At 41.5% G+C, this 18,480-nt stretch overlaps 1 protein-coding gene across 3 annotated transcripts in view; it reads right to left on the bottom strand.

Annotated features, from left to right (window-relative positions):
• PLS1 (plastin 1) overlaps nt 1-17,519 on the bottom strand; it is a 115,031-nt gene extending 97,512 nt beyond the window's left edge. The window contains exon 1 of one of the 3 annotated variants that reach the window (XM_054481244.2): nt 17,412-17,519. The gene's annotated coding sequence lies outside the window, so the exon portion shown is untranslated. The remainder of the gene's footprint in view (nt 1-17,411) is intronic. The other 2 variants (XM_063662271.1, XM_063662273.1) reach the window with 2 other exon arrangements.
• Nucleotides 17,520-18,480: the final 961 nt, after the last annotated feature.

Raw genomic sequence — 18,480 nt, 5'->3', positions numbered from 1 at the left:
GAGCAAATATATAAAAATTAGGAGATTAGCATAAAATTCAGATTTCTGTTTTTTCATTTAAAATCAGAATATCTAGCAATATTGCACCCACATTCTTATATGGTAACACTGGGCTAAGCCAGGGTTGCTGTACCCTCTAGATAACATGTGAACCTTGAAGTCTGGCACAGGCCTTGTGATTCCCTGCCATCCTCATTCTTTAACTGCCTTCTTCCACAGAGCATACCTGAATGACCACCCCCTTCTACACACCCTTCTACCCTTGGTAGTTAAGTGTAAGCTCTACTGCCTGCCACTGCTAATTTCCTGAGCTATCCCTGAGCTGAAATTATATGGTATGGTGCTGTTGAGACAAAGAACATATGTATTCTTTTTCCTCCTCAGCTGGTGGTTGCTTCCATTTTCAGTCATGAAGCTGTAATTGTACAGATCATGAACAAATGGCAAATCCCAAAGTGGCCTGACTCACAGAGGATGAGGAGAGAGATGGTAAAGGGACTCAAAATAAAAAGGCAATCCTCTTTTAAACATTTCTAGTTCCTTAAAAGATCTGGACTAATGAAAGAAAAAGTAGCCATATCCTGTATTGTTACAGGACAGAAATTCCATAATCAGAAGGTACCAAATATAGAATTTTATGGTGCACCTAATTTTTAATTATACATAAAGCAAATAAAAGTATGTTGTTTTTGGAAAGACCCTGTCACCTGGTAGTCCTCTTCATTTAGCAATAAGCTCTACTACAGAGTAGCTTAGAGGAGAATTTTTATGTAACAGGAAACATCAAAGTGTACAAAGTGCACTAAAATAAAAGTGTACAAAGATCTTTTCTTGTCTTGAATCATCTGTTATTTGCATGCACAATGAGCTGGTTGAAGATACTACTATGCCATCCTATGACCTCAGTGTTACAGCGAGAGACACACCCCAGGGTGGCACAAGTGTGGGTATCTTTTGAATTCTTGGTCTTTGCCCACAAGATTAGATTAGTGAGTCAGCATCAAGGTAAATAATATTTTCTTTTCAAAATCCTTCCTTTTCCTTCATACCTCTTTCCTTCTAAGACCAGAACTTAGCTTTTTTCTTTTCTTAAGTTGAAAACTTTTTTTTTTCTTTTGAGACAGAGTCTTGCTCTGTCACCCAGGCTGGAGTACAATGGCATGATCTCAGTTCACTGCAACCTCTGCCTCCCAGGTTCAAGTTTTCCTGCCTCAGCCTCCCGAGTAGCTGGGGTTACAGGCTTGAGCCACCACAGCTGGCTAATTTTTGTATTTTTTTGGTAGAGGCGGGGTTCCACCATATTGGCCAGGCTGGTCTTCAACCCCTGGCCTCAAGTGATCTGCCTTCCTTGGCATCCTAAAGTGCTGGGATTACAGGCGTGAACCACGGCGCCCAGCCCTAAGACCAGAACTTAAATGGGAAAATAAACTGTATCTGATCCTACTTCTCTTTCTTCTCAGACTTCCCAGGATGAGAATAGATTCTTCAGTCCTTTTCTCCTGGTTCAACATAAAACAGACTGAAAATTGGCCGGGCACGGTGGCTCACGCCTGTAATCCCAGCAGTTTGGGAGGCCGAGGAGGGCAGATCACCTGAGGTCGGGAGTTCGAGACCAGCCTGGCCAACATGGGTGAAACCCCATCTCTACTAAAAATACAAAAATTAGTTAGGTGTGGTGGTACATGCCTGTAATCCCTGCTACTCAGGAGGCTGAGGCAGGAGAACACCCAGGAGGCAGAGGTTGGAGTGAGCCAAGATCATGCCACCACACTCCAGCCTGGGTGACAGACTGAGACTCTGTCTCAAAAAAAATAAAAATTAAATATAAAACACGCTTAAAATTAAATAAGGGATTTTTTTTTCTTTTTTTGAGACAGGGTCTTGCTGTATTGACCAGACTAGACTCCAGCTCCTGGGCTCCAACTGATCCTCCCACCTCAGCCTCTTGAGTAGCTAGGATTATAGGTGCACACCACCACAACTGGCTGGTGAAGGGAAATTTTAAATAGTCCACTAGGAATCTTTCAGTTGTGTTTACTTGAGATCTAACCTTTTCTACTGATCCAACTAAAGCAACAATGAAGATAGAACTAAGGCTATATCTACAGTGGAATGAGCCACCGGGATGATGAACAACGATCCCTTTGGAATATGATTTGCAGGTAACAAAGCACTTTCACATCACTTATCACATACAACAGAGCATTCTCTAAATCTTATATAAAAATACAACGTATCTGTATTACAATTTTGGCACTGGACACAATACATCATTACACTGTAAATCCAGCCCTGCCCCGATTATCAGTGTTAATTAAGTTCAGAAAATGGAAAGGTCCCAGCATGCTGTTTATCCTGAGTTAGAGTTGGAGTTGATTATCTTTTCTCATGGACAGAAACAAGTTAAAGTTAAACCAGTGAGAACTATTAAAGCACTTATTTGCTAAATTCCTCTTTCAATGATGTACTTGTTTCTTAGGAAAAATAATTTTTTAATCTTTACTTCTATTTTCTTACATCATAATAAAAAAATGGCCTAATGACTTTTGCACATATATTTCAGTACCTAGAGAGGCATAATATGTCATTGAGAGCGCCGGCTTTAGAGTTAGAATTCTTGAGAATGTCTGCTTCTTACTAACTATGTCACCTTAAACAAGTCATTTAACCGTTCTGAGTCTTGGTTTCATAGCTAAAAAGTTAAGAAGATAGTAATACCAACTTCATACAGTTTCAGGGAGGCTTAATTAAAACAAATAGCAAAAGGCTTAGAAAAAGGCCTAATATATGTAATAGTAAATGCCCAATAGATATTAGGTATTATTTTCAATATTGGTGATTCATGATTATCATAAAATCAATGGTCCCCAAAAGCAATAAGTGTGTGCACTTATGTATATATTTTGTACACACTATATAATAGTACATACATACTATATATAATACTATATACATACTGTTTTTTAAAAATTTTGGGGAGACAAGGTCTTGCTCTGTTGCCAAGGTTGCAGTACAGTGGTACAATCATGGCTAACTGCAGCCTCAAACTCCTGGGCTCAAGTGGCCTTCCTGCCTCAGCCTCCCGAGTAGCTAAGACTACAGGCATATGCCACAATATCTGGCTAATTTTTAAATTTTTTGTAGAGACAAGATCTCACTATGTTGCCCAGGCTGGTCTTGAATTCTTGGCCTCAAATGATCCTCCCACCTCGGGCTCTCAAAGTGTTGGAATTACAGACATGAGCCACCATGCTTGACCAATTTAAGTAATTATTAAGGCAGTTCAGTATGTATTTGTGAGAATAAAATAACACAGAACTCATTCTAGACCAGGGGGTTGACAAACTCAGCCTGAAGACCAAAACTGGTCCACTGCCTGCTTGCTATATAACCTGTGAACTAAAAATAGTTTTTACATTCTTAAACAGCTAAGAGAAAAATCAAAAGAATAATAGTTTGTGACAAGGGAAAATTACAAGAAATTAACATTTCAGTGGCCACAAATAAAGTTTATTGGAAGACAGCTATGCTTATTCATGAACATATTGTCTATAGCAGCCTTCATGCTACAAGGGCAGAGTTAGGTAGCAGAGACAGAGACCACATGAAACACAAAGCCTAAAATATTTATTACTTGGCCCCTTACAGAAAAAGTTTGCCAACTTCTGGTCTAGACTTAGCTCTACAATGGTAGAGACAGATGAGGCCTAGCTCAGTGCCTGGGCCCAAAATTGTGTTCAGCTTTTTGATGAATGAATGTGGAATCAACATGAAAAGCCTGAGATGGGGCTCCTCATATGTGGTAAAGATAGTTGTGCTCAAACAACCAAGAGCCTTCTTGAAAACTGAGTAAGAAAGGACTGCCCCAGTCTGTGTGGCCCAGCGAGAGTCTTTGTCATCCTATCATTCTAATGGTGGAATTTGAGGCCACACTGAGGAGAGTAGGGAAAGGGGACATCAAAAGGACAAACTAACAAGAGAATTCTGCGTTCATCAAATATAACCATTTTAAGACAATATTAGAATCACAAAAACACAGGAGAATTCATTTGGGAAAAAATTATATTGAAAAAACATCCTATGGGCTTAGTTCACCTTAACCTTATTTTTAGATATGGCTGCTTAAAAGGTTTACAAAGTCTTAAGCTGCTATATTTAAGTATGATCCGAATCACAGTAAATGTTAGATCTTGCTGTACTCTGTGCTAGTTAGACAATATCCAGAGTGTCACATTCAACCTACGGAGCATTATTTTTAAGGTAATTTAGTGACAATCTGGTTTCTAGAGGGGAGCTATCTGCACGGTGATGGGTCTAATCTAGGCACCATTCAAACAAGGCAAGTTGATGGAACTGGAGAATATTTACTATCGAGATGAAACTGCAGTGCCCAATCTAAATTAACGTAATTCATATAAAATACTTAGAGTACCTGGCACGCAGGAGATACCTAATAAATACAAGCTTTGTGGGAGGCCGAGGCGGATGGATCAACTGAGGTCAGGAATTCGAGATCAGCTTGGCCAACATGGTGAAACCCCAGCTCTACTAAAAATACAAAAATTAGCTGGGTATGGTGGCCTGTGCCTGTAATCCCAGCTACTCAGGAGGCTGAGGCAGGAGAATCGTTTGAACCAGGGAGGCGGAGACTGCAGTGAGACAAGATGGCACCACTGCACTCCAGTCTGGGCGAAAGAGCAAGATTCCATCTCAAAATAAACACATACATACATACAAACTTTGATCATCAGCACCATCAGCTGAAGTATCATAACGTAAAAGAAGCTAACTTTATTGTTATACCCTTAGAAGGTATAATCATACCCACAAATGGAAATCAGGTTGCTAAATCAACCATACATAAATTATTGCAAATGTTAACAGTTTATGGTAAAATTCACTTATAATTTTTTATCAAGTAATTATCACTAAATATTCAGTCCACTTTTCTATCTCTACTGAAGAGACTTTGGCAAACAATTTAACTACTTCTGTTGCTCTAAAACCAGGGATGCAAAAGACATTTATTGTTCACTGAATACCCATGTGCTCCCTCTTATTTCTAGGCCCTTGCTATTAAGCATGGTGATGAGCTTAGTTCTAGCCAATAGGCTGTGAGTCAAAGTGATGTTTGTCACTCTAGGCCAAAGCATTTCAGAGCTGGTACGTGATCATCCAGTTCCCCTTCCTCTGGTGGGACCACTTGAAAGCCCCATGTTAAGAAAGTAAAGTCACAAAAATCACAGCAGCCTGGATTTCTGAGTCATTGCATATAGGGAGCTTCCCTGGGGAACAGCAAATAAACACTGACATTTACATGAGCAAGACAGTAATGGAGATGTCACAGTTAATTTGTTACTGCAGCACAGACTACTTTATCCTGACTAATACATAAAGTCTGATATTCTGGTAGTATAGAAAGAAACTTTGTATTAATCTGTGATCAATCATCTTGGGCAGTTTACAAAAATTAGCTGAATAAACAGGGAAATTTTCCAAACCTTCCTCAGACAACTATCTATGCAACTTTATTATTTCAAGTGCATTCACACAGTATTACCACATCTACTCCAATTTAAAGATAAATATTTAAAATCAAATCCTCTCTGACACTCACTTATTGAAAAAACTTGAGAGGTAACTAAGACATACATTGATCAATGTAACCGCTGGCAAACATACTCAGCTAATGTTGTTCTCCCACATAGCTCGTTGCCTGCTTTATGACCCTTGGGCTTCATTTTCAGAAGACATGTGGCAGGAATTAGTGCCCTAGGCAAAGCTGGCTTAGTTTCCCTTTGTTAGCAGTCAACAGGTATGCTGTTAATCGGACCAACCAATTTCAGTGGGGCCTTAAACACAGAGAGATACTATCTCCTTTGGCTGGCAGTAAAAATATCAAGCCTGTGTCCTTTGATACATTCATGATTTAAAACCACTGGAAACTCTGGAGTCTGGCAGGCAGCAGAGTATAGGCTTCCACAGCCCTGAGTTCAAATCTCAGCTCTTCTACTGACAAGCTATGTGAGTCTCAGTCCAAATGACGCAGCCTCTTTGAGTCTCAGTTCCTACTCCCTTCACAAAGCATTTTGAGAATTACTGGGATTGACGTAGGTGGAAGTACTCAATATACATTGGATGCTTGCTGCCATAGTGCTACGGAATTCTAAAAGTTAATCTGAATTTCTATTAACTTTATGTTTTATTACAAGCAAAACAACATTCTCTTAAAGCAGTGAAAAATGTATCTTTGGCTTTACCTTTAGGTTAGATGCTGTCTCATAACAGTCATGAAGATAAACACTACCTAATTTGATCATCTTCCAATGTGATCAAGCTCTTGTTAGGAAAACATATCTTGAGTTAAATGTCTGCTCATCTTCCAGAGGCAACTGAATTTTTAAAATTCCTAAGAGTTTCCCAGCCAGGCATAGTGGGTGGCTCATGCCTATAATCCCAGCAGTTTGGGAGGCCAAAGCGGGAGAACTGCCTGAGCCCAGGAGTTTGAGACCAGCATGGGCAACATGGCAGACCCTGTCTCTAAAAATAAATAAAATAGGATAAATTTTAAAAATAAAAATAAATGAAAATAATTTCCCACCAACTACATTCTGCTGATTTCCAATTCTGATCAAGTTGCCCTGAATACTAAAAATCAATGTCATCACAGGCTAATGTTAAAAAAAAAAAATTCAGACAAATTCCAACATAGAGGCATTCTACAATGTACCTGATTGCTATTCCTCAAAACTCTCAAGATCATCAAAAAACAAGGAAAGTCTGAGAAACTGTCACAGCCAAGGGGAGCCTAAGGAGACACAGTAACTAAATGTCATGTGGTATCCTGGATGGGATCCTGGAACAGAAAAGGGATTTTGGCTAAAAACAAAGGAAATACGAATAACCTAAGGACTTTAGCTAATAATAATATAACAAGATCAGTTCATTAATTATAACAAACATGTCATACTAATTAATGTAAGATGTTAATAATACAGCCCAGAGCAGTGGCTCACGCCTGTAATCCCAGCACTCTGGGAGGCCGAGGCGGGTGGATCATGAGGTCCAGAGATCGAGATCATCCTAGCCAACATGGTGAAACCTGTCTCTACTAAAAATACAAAAATTAGCTGGGCGTGGTAGCACATGCCTGTAGTACCAGCCACTCAGGAGGCTGAGGCAGGAGAATCGCTTGAACCCAGGAGGCAGAGGTTGCAGTGAGCCGAGATTGTACCACTGCACTCCAGCCTGGTGACAAAGCAAGACTCCGTCTCAAAAAAAATTGTTAATAATAGGGTAACAGTATGTCAGTGTGGGAACACTGTTTCATCTGCTTCATTTCTTTGTAAATTTGAAACAGTTCTAAAAGATAAAGTCTATTAGTTTTTTTTAAGTCACTACAATGTGATACTTACTTCACATGTATTAAAATGGCCATAATTTAAAATACAGATAATAAAGTGCTGGTGAGGATGTGGAGAAACAGGAACTTCCATTCATTGCTGGTAGGAATGTAAAATGGTGCAGCTCCTCCAGAAAACGGTTTGGCAGTTCCTCGAAATGCTAAGTGATATGACCCAGCAATTCTACTTCTAGGTATATGCCCAGGAGAAATGAAAATAAATGCCCCTAATAAACCAGTGCACAAAAGTTCACAGCAACAATATTCATAATAGCCCAAAAGAAGAAACAACCCCAATGTCTATGAACTGAAGGATGAATACATAAAATGTGATATGTCCACATAATGGCATATTATGCACACCCATGAAAAGAAGTCTTGATATGTGCTACAACATGAATGAACCTTGACATCATTGTGCTAAGTGAAATAAGCCAGATGCAAAAGGCCACATATTATATGATTCCATTTATTTGAAATTTCAAGAATAGGCAAATCTATAGACAGAAAGTAGATTTGGCTTTGCCTAGGGTAGAGGCAGCTGGGAAGGAGGTAGTAGAAAATGAGGAAAGTGCTAATGAATACAGGGTAATGAAAATATTGTAAAATTGACTATACAGTTTAAATTGGAGAACTGTATGGTATTAAGGAAAGTCTGAGAAACTGTCACAGCCAAGAGTAATAAAACTGTTATTTTAAAAACAATGTCATGTGTGCCAAGAATACTGATGAAACAGCATTTAATCCTATTCAAAGTGAAGATTTTGACAATGTGTGGTTGATATGAAACCTTTAATTTCTCTGAGAAGTCCTGCTGCTTGCTTTAGTAATACCCTTAATGCCTCAGGACATAACATACTCAAAAAAAAAAAACTGTGCATAAAGAATTTCTAAATGAATCTTGGTATTCTTTCTAGATTAAATGAGCAACATGCACATCACATGGTCTTCCTTAAGTGTGCCTGAGATGTGAAATAGCATGCAGAATATTCCCACTGATATTTAATAATACATTAACATGCAAAAATGGGTATCATTGTGTACCCTTTTGTACAATGCTTCAGGATTCAGTCATTTCCTCTGAATTACTAGAAAATTACAATGTTTTGGGTTCTCCCATTATTTATTGTCCTAGTGGTATGAGAAATGCTTATAGTAACCTTGCAGAAATACTTCAATTAAGGCTTAGTCTCCCACAAAACAATATATATCACATAGGGAGGATATAACTTTGTAAAATATTTAGAAACTTTAATCTTTTGTCCTACACATTCCAGATGTACATTAGCAGGAAATATAAGTTTTAAAACAAAACTACTTTGTTCAAGATGAAAGAGATGGATATTTTCCCACGTTAATCAACTCTTATGTCAAGAACTCATTTTACTGTTAACATGCTCCATAGTTGAGGGTTAGCCATAAAATACATTTAGACTTTTATAAAAATTGCACATAAATTTCATAGAGGAATTATTTTATATGGTCAGTAACAGAAGAAAATATGAATTGACTGGAAGAGCACTAGATTTGGAGCTAGACTGAAGTCCCATGAGGTCAGGAGTTCGAGATTAGCCTGGCCAACATGGAGAAACCATGTCTCTACTAGAAATACAAAAATTAGCTGGGCATGGTGGCACATGCTTGTAACCCCAGCTACTGGGGAGGATGAAGCAGGAGAATCACTTGAACCCGGGAGGCGAAAGATTGCAGTGAGCCCAGATTGTGCCCCTGCACTCCAGCCTGAGCAACAGAGCAAGACTCTGTCTCAAAAAAATAAACTCTGACATTTTTTCAAATGTTGAAATTATAAGACACAGTTATGAGTTTAATTTCTGCCAGTTTCAAATCAGGCAACCTCCAGCAGGCAAGTCATTCTCTAAGTCTTGGCCACTTATCAGTGAAAGGAAGCAAAATCAGAAAGCTTTTTTAAACATCAATAAATGCCTTACCTCTTTATCTTGTAGTTGACTAGTTACTTTCACATTCACTATCTTGTTTAATTATCAAACCTACAGCTGAAGAGAAGACCTTCCTTCTCATGGGGTCAGAAACAGAATCACAGACTTTGACTTCTCATCCATGGTTCTGATCATAGGCCAACTGGTTTCAGGTATCTAAACTTTAAATTGCCCTAAGACTCATTTTAATTGACTACTAAACATTCAGAGATTTTCAGATTTCCTTTTTCCACTGATAATAATCTTGAATTTTTTTTTTCTTTTTTTTGAGACGGAGTCTTGCTCTGCCACCCAGGCTGGAGGTGCAGTGGCGCGATCTCGGCTCACTGCAAGCTCTGCCTCCTGGGTTCACGCGATTCTCCTGCCTCAGTCTCCTGAGTAGCTGGGACTACAGGCACCTGCCACCACGCCTGGCTAATTATTTGTATTTTTTAGTAGAGACAGGGTTTCACCATGTTAGCCAGGATGGTCTCGATCTCCTGACTTCGTGATCCGCCCGCCTCGGCCTCCCAAAGTGCTGGGATTACAGGCGTGAGCCACTGCGCCCAGCCAATAATCTTGAATTTAATTTGGCTGTTTGAGGATAAGAAAGGGATCAAGCAAATTGCTATTATTGTTGTTTTTCCAAAATCAACTCACTTCCATGACAACTTCTGATGAAAAACATCATTGGGTTTTTGTGAGTTGTGTTTCACAGCTGGCACCTCACTGACCTGATTAACACTTAAAATTCCAATAACTAGGTCACTCTTAGAACATTTCCTTGACCAAAAGGATGTCCCAATGATCTTAAACCTGGGGAGAGGGGAAGGAAAAGGGAGACCGCCAGGAAAGAATTCAGAGTGCTCTCCAGGAAAAGACAGCAGGAGTCTTTGAGAGGTTTTGGTTTATTCACAAAAGTTATAAATACTAACTTGATATCAACCTAGAGATTCTACTTGTCTAAACCTTTCCCCCTCTTTTATTCATTCCAAGCAGCCCTTGGTCCAAGGTGTAATTAACAAGACCAATCCTTCCACACACATTTACCAGTGTCTTAAACTCAAATCCAAATTCTATTTTGGCAGTACTGCTAAAATCTCTTATTTCTTAGTTCTCAAAAAAATTGAAGGAGCTTTTGTCATTTTTTTTTATATAAACATCTTCTTTCTTGAAACTGGATCTATAAACAATTTAATGTATTGTGTTCCTCAATAATAGAGTAAATCTGATTTCTGCTAATATTCTGGGTCAATGACACCTCAAAACCTTTTGCTTTTTATCATGAAGAAGCCCCTCAGACACCTTCTACCTTACTAATGTCTCCAATTTACTATCAAGAAAAGACAGTTTCTCTTTTTTTTTTTTTGTGGTCAGCTTGGATCTTTTGAAGGAGGCATGTCTGTGTGCAGTGAGTTATCACCCAGATATTCTTGTAGGTTTTTTTTTTTTTTTTTTAAGGCAGGGTTTCACTTTGTCACCCAGGCTAAAGTGCAGTGGCACAATCTCAGGTCACTGCAGCCTCAACCTCCTGGGCTCAAAATGATCCTCCCACCTCAGCCTAAGTAACTAGGACTACAGGCACGCGCCACCATGCCCAGATAATTTTTTTGTAGAGACGACGTTTTGCCATGTTGCCCAGGCTGGTGTTGAACTCTCGAGCTCAAGCGATCCACCTGCCTCAGCCTCCCAAAGTGCTGGGATTATAGGCGTGAGCCACCATGCCCAGCCAGTCTCGTAGTTTTATAGCTGTGAATTGCTCACAAAAATCAATCATAAAATTTAGTTTATCGTAAAGTCTGAAGTCCCTTCGCCACTGGACTTTATGAACAAAGCTATGTCTAACTCTGCTAGGAAATATTTTCTGATGAAACAAGTGTTTTAAGTAAGAAAAAAACTCTCCCAATCATCTAACTCCTCATCCTTTCTGTGCCCACAATATTACTATAATAAAAAGCTATGTGCCTTTACAGAAGCCATGCTACATATGTCTCACCAAAAACAGCACATAGGCACTTTCAGACACAGTGCTGAAAAGAAATCAGATGATCAAAGTTGAACAGCCTTACATCTCATGTGACCTTACATGTCAGCAAAGTTTCCAGCAATCAAAATTGTATAACCATTTTATAACCAATAAACCCGTATGCAGCACAAATGTCTCTTTCTCTTTCTCCCTGACGTTCATCATCAGCCAGAGTAAAATGTTAATTCGGAACTGGATGAAGTGACAAGCTTTTGAATGTTGAGAGAAGTAATGAGGGTCAGAGGTGGCCTCAGCCTCAACATTTTGGGAGGCCAAGGCGCGCGAGTCACTTGAGATCAGGAGTTGGCGACCAGCCTGGCCAACATGGTGAAACCCCGACTCTACTAAAAATACAAAAATTAGCCTGGCGAAGCCAGAAGCTGCGGCCCTGCCTTTCATATCCAGAGAAGAGGCCCTGGGAACAAGAACCACTCAGGGGAAGGTAAAGCAGAACCAGGAAATGGAAAGAGAGCTCAGGCAGCAAGGGAGGAAAGCACACTCTCAGCTGGGTTCCATTTTGAGACTCCCAGGAGAGTAAGTTCTCTACGTTAATTAGGTTCATCAAGAGGAAGGAGTGGAGCACACTTTCTCACAGGTCAAAGCTGGGGCCTATGGGGTGGGGGTGGGGGGCCTTTAAATTATTTGTCTTTGACCTGGGGCCTTTCCTGAGGTATCCACACCCACCTCCAATTAGTCCACAGGGACTTCACAACTCCCCGATCTTAAAAATTGGGGGAGAATGTGTTCACACCTGGATTCTTCCTGGGGGTTTATGGCCATAGTTCAAAGGCCTGAGATTAGAGTCATGATCCATAGATATTCCAGGAGCTTCCAGCAGTGGATCCTGACACCCCAGGGAAAGAAATCCTTATACCTGGTCACTCCAGAGTTCTTAGGCTCCTACACAAGGTGAGCTTCCCAGTTTCCCATTGCCAACTCCACAGACATCCCCTGGATGACCACCAACTCACTCCCCAACCACAGCTCCACCCCAAAAGAAGGTGGGAGCAGATCAGAAGTGGCTTTAATGGTGTACCCAGAGAAAAAGCTGCTGTCCCTTTCTCTAGGAATGCTTCAAGAGAAAAGGAGATAAAGACTAAGTGGAATGGAAAAAAAAAAAAAAAACCAGAACGATTTATCACTGTTGTTTTGGTGTTTTTAAATATGGCTCAAAGAATGTTGGTGGTTCCACCAGCTGAAACCTGTGGCTATTCTAAGCATCTGTTAGAGTTACCTCAGAAAGAGATTTGCATTTTTGTTAAGACATTTGATTAAGTTATTTGAGCGCTCAGTGTATAAAGTCAGATAGGCCTGGGGTCAAATCTCAGCTCAGCCACTTGTAAACTGTGTGACCTCAGATAAATGCTTTTACCTATCTCTAAGCCTCAATTTTCTCATTTAGAAAATGAGGGTGGGCCAGGTGCAGTGGCTCATGCCTGTAATCTCAGGGCTTTGGGAAGCTGAGGTGGGAGGACTGCTTGAGGCTAAAAGTTTGAGATCAGCCTAGACAACATAGCAAGACCTCATCACTACAAAAAAAATTTTTAATAAGCCGGGCACATTGGTCCACACCTGGGAGGCTGAGGCAGGAGGACTGCTTGAGCCCAGGAGTTCAAGGTTACAGTGAGTTATGATCCTGCCATTCCACTCCAGATTGGGTGACAGACTGAAACCGTTTTTAAAAAATAAAAATTAAAAATACATGAGTAATTGTTGCATCTATCTTACAGGATGGTCTATAAAGATGAAATGATATATTACTTGTAAAGTATTTAGTATAGTGCCTGGTTCATGGAATATATTCTGTAATACTAGTTACTAATATTACTACTATTATTTTAAGAAAGATATTTGTCATTTTACAAAGGGCCATGGTAAATGCTAGGATTTAATATTTGGACATTTAAGTGTATGAGACATTAACAACATACTGCCTGATTTTGCATCTGCCTAATCAATTTTCACTAACATCATCATGAAAAACATATATATATATAAAAAATATGTAAAACCAGGCCAACCCTTCCCTTCCCCCCTGCTGGCCATTTCTCAAGCTCATTTGTTCTGTCTCTCCTCTCAACTGCTCTCTCTCTCCTTGACATTTTTAATGGACCATCATTGCCTGTGGAAATATGAAGATGGTGGTCAACCACGGTGTGCAAGTCAATGGCAAGGATGTGGCATCCAACAGCTCCCTCATCGCTGTGTGCAGCCCAATGGAAAGGCTGTGTTTTGATTTGCAAAATGGCTATGATTTGCAAAATGCAACATCTATTCCAAGTAAACAAATATTCCAAACCACCTCTTGAACTGGAATTTTGGATTCAGCAGCACTGCTTTCTGTCTTGTTTTTCCAGGTAGAATCTGATCACAATTGTCTCTCTCTCAGCCTTGCCTCACCCCCATGTTCTTGGGTCATAAACACCACCCTTTGGTGCCACCCTCCTGGCCTACCCTCACTGCACCTGGCCTACCCTCTCCAAAGCCATTGCTCACCACCTCCTGGTAGTGTAGAATATTTCTAGGAAATAGACTCTCAGTCCCAAGGACTTTGGGCCAACCCATTTGTGTCTGCCTCTGACAAGCTAAGCTACCATGACCTTTCCAGACTTCAACTCCCCAGTGTGAAGATTCCTAGGACCCCAGCCCCACTCCCTCCTTACTGTGTACACTCAACCTTGAACTGGCCAGCAGCCTTGTGTTTTACCTCTTCCGATGACACACACATTCTCTCATCGACCACCAAATTTCCCCTTTAGATTGGTTTCTGAGGGCTTTCAGTCCACAGAACATCTTGAACTGGAGTGTCTTGCTACCAACTCAAATTAATCTTGGGAGGCTGAGCATGGTGGCTCAGGCCTGTAATCCTAGCACTTTGGGAGGTTGAGGCAGGCCAATGGATTCAAGACCCAACCTGGGCAAAATAATGAGACCCCCATCTCTAAACACAAAAAATACAAAATTAGCCATGCATGGTGGCACGTGCCTGTTGTCACAGCTACTTGGGAGGCTGAGGTGCGAAGGATCACTTGAGCCCAGGGAGGTCAAGGCTGCAGTGAGCAGTGATCGTGCCACTGCACTCCAGCCTGGGCGACAGAGTGGGACCCTGTCTCAAAAAATAAATAAATAAATAAAAATAATCTTGGTGCCAACAACCTCAAAAAGTAATAGTTAATGAAAAGAGCTTGGGTCTAGTAATGAGGAAATTTGAACACAGCTTCTGGCTATCCCACTAACTAGCTTAGTTAAGAATATCTGAGTCCCTCCTCTATACAATTAGGGGATAGTCTGGATAAAGCACTACCATATAGCTCTAAGATCCTAAATGCCCACCCTCCCCATGGCAAAATGCACTTTTTATTTATTTATTTATTCATTCATGTAATAACTATTGAGTGTCTGATATTGCAAAGCAATGTGCCAGGTATTGTGAGGGTTTAAAGATCATCCTTCAGAGAGCTGATCATCTAGAACGGGAAATAAGACAATTACGTCACTAACTATAAGAAACAGAGACAATGTCACAATTCAAGGTACTTTTTTTTTTTTCAGATGCAGTCTTGCACTGTCGCCCAGGCTGGAGTGCAGTGGCATGATCTTGACTCACTGCAAGCTCCGCCTCCCGGGTTCATGCCATTCTCCTGCCTCAGCCTCCCAAGTAGCTGGGACTACAGGTGCCCACCACCCCATGCCCACCCGGCTAATTTTTTGTATTTTTAGTAGAGATGGGGTTTCACCGTGTTAGCCAGGATGGTCTCAATCTCCTGCCCTTGTGATCCACCCACCTCAGCCTCCCCAAGTGCTGGGATTACGGGTGTTAGCCACCGCACCCAGCCAAGTGGAGGTACTTTTAAGATAAAAAGAACATTATAAACCCATTACTAACACCCCAACCCTGAAATTCATTTTCAACATGTCTTTCCTTCTCTGCATCTAGTCTTTCACCACATGCTTCTTCCTTTACATTTCTTAATTCTGTGCCCTCTTTTGTCCACTTTGAGTCACAGGCTTAATCGAGGGCCTGGACCAACTGACCCCTGTTATGCTTTTACACCTGTCTCCCGTAATCCCCCTAACTAATCTGTGATCTGTTATCAAAATATGAGGAATCAGAAATGGACTTGGCTGCTGTCTTGATACAGCTCTAACACGGCCTTCCCCATATTATAGAACACACATGAAATCCCTTTACAAAACTATCCATACTGCACTTCCTTCCCCCACTCCCTCCCACAAACAGGGGCTAAGAATATACTTTGTGCTTAGTGCTGGGTGGGATGTTTAAGTCATAGGCTTTAACCTCCAAGAGCTTACACAACCTGTCAACTTCCTGGTCGGGAAGTTGGGAGGTGCTAAAATACTCAGGATACTATATACAATGGGGATACTAACAGCACAAACAACAGTAGTAAGTGCTATAGGGTTCAGAAGAGGGAGAGCTACTTCATGCTAAGGCAATCAAGGAAGGCTTCCAAAAAGAGGTCACACCTGAGCTACACCTTGCAGCATGAGCAGGACTTCAATACGGAAGGAGGGAGGCAAACAGGCATTTTGGGCAAAGGGCCCAAGTGACTGAGGGAAGGAAGGAGGGCGGTTTCAGGACCAGCAAATTGTTAGGTGGGGCTTCAGTGAAAGGGCACTTTTTGAAAAGAGTTTATGAGGTACTAGCAAGCTTAGTAAGAGAAACAACTAATTTTCTGCTTAAGCCAGACTTCATGGTATAAGTAGAAGAGAAAAAGGAAGTTTAATAATGGAGGCAAAGAAGAGTATCAGCAGGAGTGGTAAAAAGACCCCAGAAAATGAGAAAACCTAGCTTTGCCAATGAGGGGCCTGGGTGGCCACAGCAAGTCATCTAACCTCGCTGGTCTCAGTTTTCTCATTTGTAAACTGAAGCAGCTGAACTGGCTGACCTCAAAGGTCTCTACAGCCAAAACTAGACCAACTGTATATTATTTCTGCCATTAAAACATTTATCATGGGAGGAATGAAGGGGGGCAGGATACCTGTATTCCCTTTTCATATAGGTTTCTCTTCCTGAACTTAAAATTTCCTCTTCCTAAACTTACTACCTCTCTCTCTCTCTCTCTCTATATATATATATGCCTCCACATTACAAATTTAACACTTTACTATAGAATTTCATTACATAATTCAACTTAAAGGAGAGCTGATTACAAAGGTGGTGGGGGGTGTAAAAGTACTTGCTTCAAGTTCAGTGTGTGCCCCCTGTCCTGAAATTTTGCTTCTGGCTCACAGGTTCTTCAAGAAATTTATGCAGCACAGCTGAAGCCTCATACAAGTGTATCCAACACCGTGGCTGGAGGGAAAAATATCACGGTATGAGCCATAAAATGTGACACAGTAAGTAAAGGGGGAAAAGTGAGAATTCTGTTACTCATCTAAACGACCGCTTCCTTTTAATAGTACCAAATGAAGACCGAAATACAGTAATAATTGAGAAGTTAGGGAGAAATCTTAAATTTTTTTAAGTCTCCACTTGAAAATGCAGCTGAAACACGGAAAGTTTTTTGGCAGTGAAATTCGCTGAAAACTGACATTTTTATGCCGCATCCAGAGGTCCCTATGCTCCAGGAAAAGTACCAAAAACAGAAAGCACGGATGGGATTTCACTACAGCCCTATTGATCCTATGCACCAAAAGGCCAAAGGCAAATAAACCAGTCCCAGAATTAAAACAAAACAGGCTGGTTCGGAAAGCCTCGCCGGCAGCCACCCAAAGTTGAAAGCAGAAAACTTAATGAAATACCTTATTTCATTGCATGGAATCACAATTCAGTTAACAGGCTTATTGTTTAAGCAGTGTAAATACGCGATTTAACACCTGCGGGCACTGCCTGCCGGGACTGGGCTTCTAGAAGCGCGCCCGGAGGACGGCGGGCGCCACACTGCACAGCCAGGAGACGAGACGCGAGCGAGGGGACACGGAGAGACTGCCCCCGAGCCGCCGCGCGCCCCCAAAGGAGTAACGCTTCGCTTTCCATCTCTGTCCAGCCTTCCTTTTGGGCCCTATCCCCACCCCCGCGTACCTGCCGCCACCGCTGTCCTGCCTTTGAGAGCGCAGCTCCCACTGGAGATCGAAGTACCCGCAGGTCCACTCTGCGGCTACCTCTCCGCGCCCGCGTAGCCGCTGCGCTCGCGCCACTGCGCATGCTCGGCTGGCACCCGGGCCCGCAAACTCTGAATCCACTTGCCACGTTTTGCCTGCGGCTCCCAGGGGAGGGAAAGGGAAGCCCAGAACCTGGGTTCAGGCTAAGGGTGAAAGAGGAGTTGCAGGGGCTGGGAGCGTGGATGGGGAGAGGTGGACGGGCGCTGCGGCAACGTTATCTCTACCGCCCACAGTTACCCAAGTCTAAAGATGACCACCTACACCCTGGGAATGAGTTTAGCACAGCAGTTCTCAAACTTCAGCGTGGATCAGAATCACCTGGAGAGCTTTTTAAATCACAGATCCCAAACCCAGAGTTTCCGATTCAGTTAGGTCTGGAGCGTAGTGCGACAGTTCCCATTTCTAACATGTTCTCAGCGAAAACTGGTGCTGCAAGTCTGGGTACCACACTTTGGGACCTGCTGGTCAAAAGGAAAGGTATACGTTATTAAAGGAAGACTTGTTTCTCTCCCCTACTCTTTTTTTTTTTCCGTTTGTTTCACGGATTGCTTCCTTTTCATTTAACAGCCACACCTGATTAAAATAAATATATAACTAAAGCCCACACTCAAACAAAAGTGGGATATTTTCTCTCGCATGTGAGTCAGGTAAATGGAATACTGCCTCAAGAGTTCTCACATACTTTGCCTAAAGCATAATCGTAGTTGTGGTCTGTCCAACTCAGTCCAGAGAACAGAACAAGGTTTTGCTGCCCCTTTAACTCAAAGTCCCACGTGCCCCTTCTGCGCCTAGCACAATATCCAATACAGAATAGGCACCCAACCAACCCTGAGATGGTAACAACAGAACAAAAAAAAAACAGGGAAGTTGAAATTATTTTAAGAACTCAAATAAATTGGACGAGCAATGAACTATGCAAGTAGGTGGGCCATGGAGAGGGAAGATAAGGAATTTTTCCCACCTGCCACCTAGAGAATCAGGTAAATTTA

Source organism: Pongo pygmaeus, chromosome 2, assembly GCF_028885625.2.
Source record: "Pongo pygmaeus isolate AG05252 chromosome 2, NHGRI_mPonPyg2-v2.0_pri, whole genome shotgun sequence".
NCBI lineage: Eukaryota > Metazoa > Chordata > Mammalia > Primates > Hominidae > Pongo > Pongo pygmaeus.
Note: the sequence above shows the minus strand (reverse complement) of the source record. Positions and strands in the feature narration are given on the sequence as shown.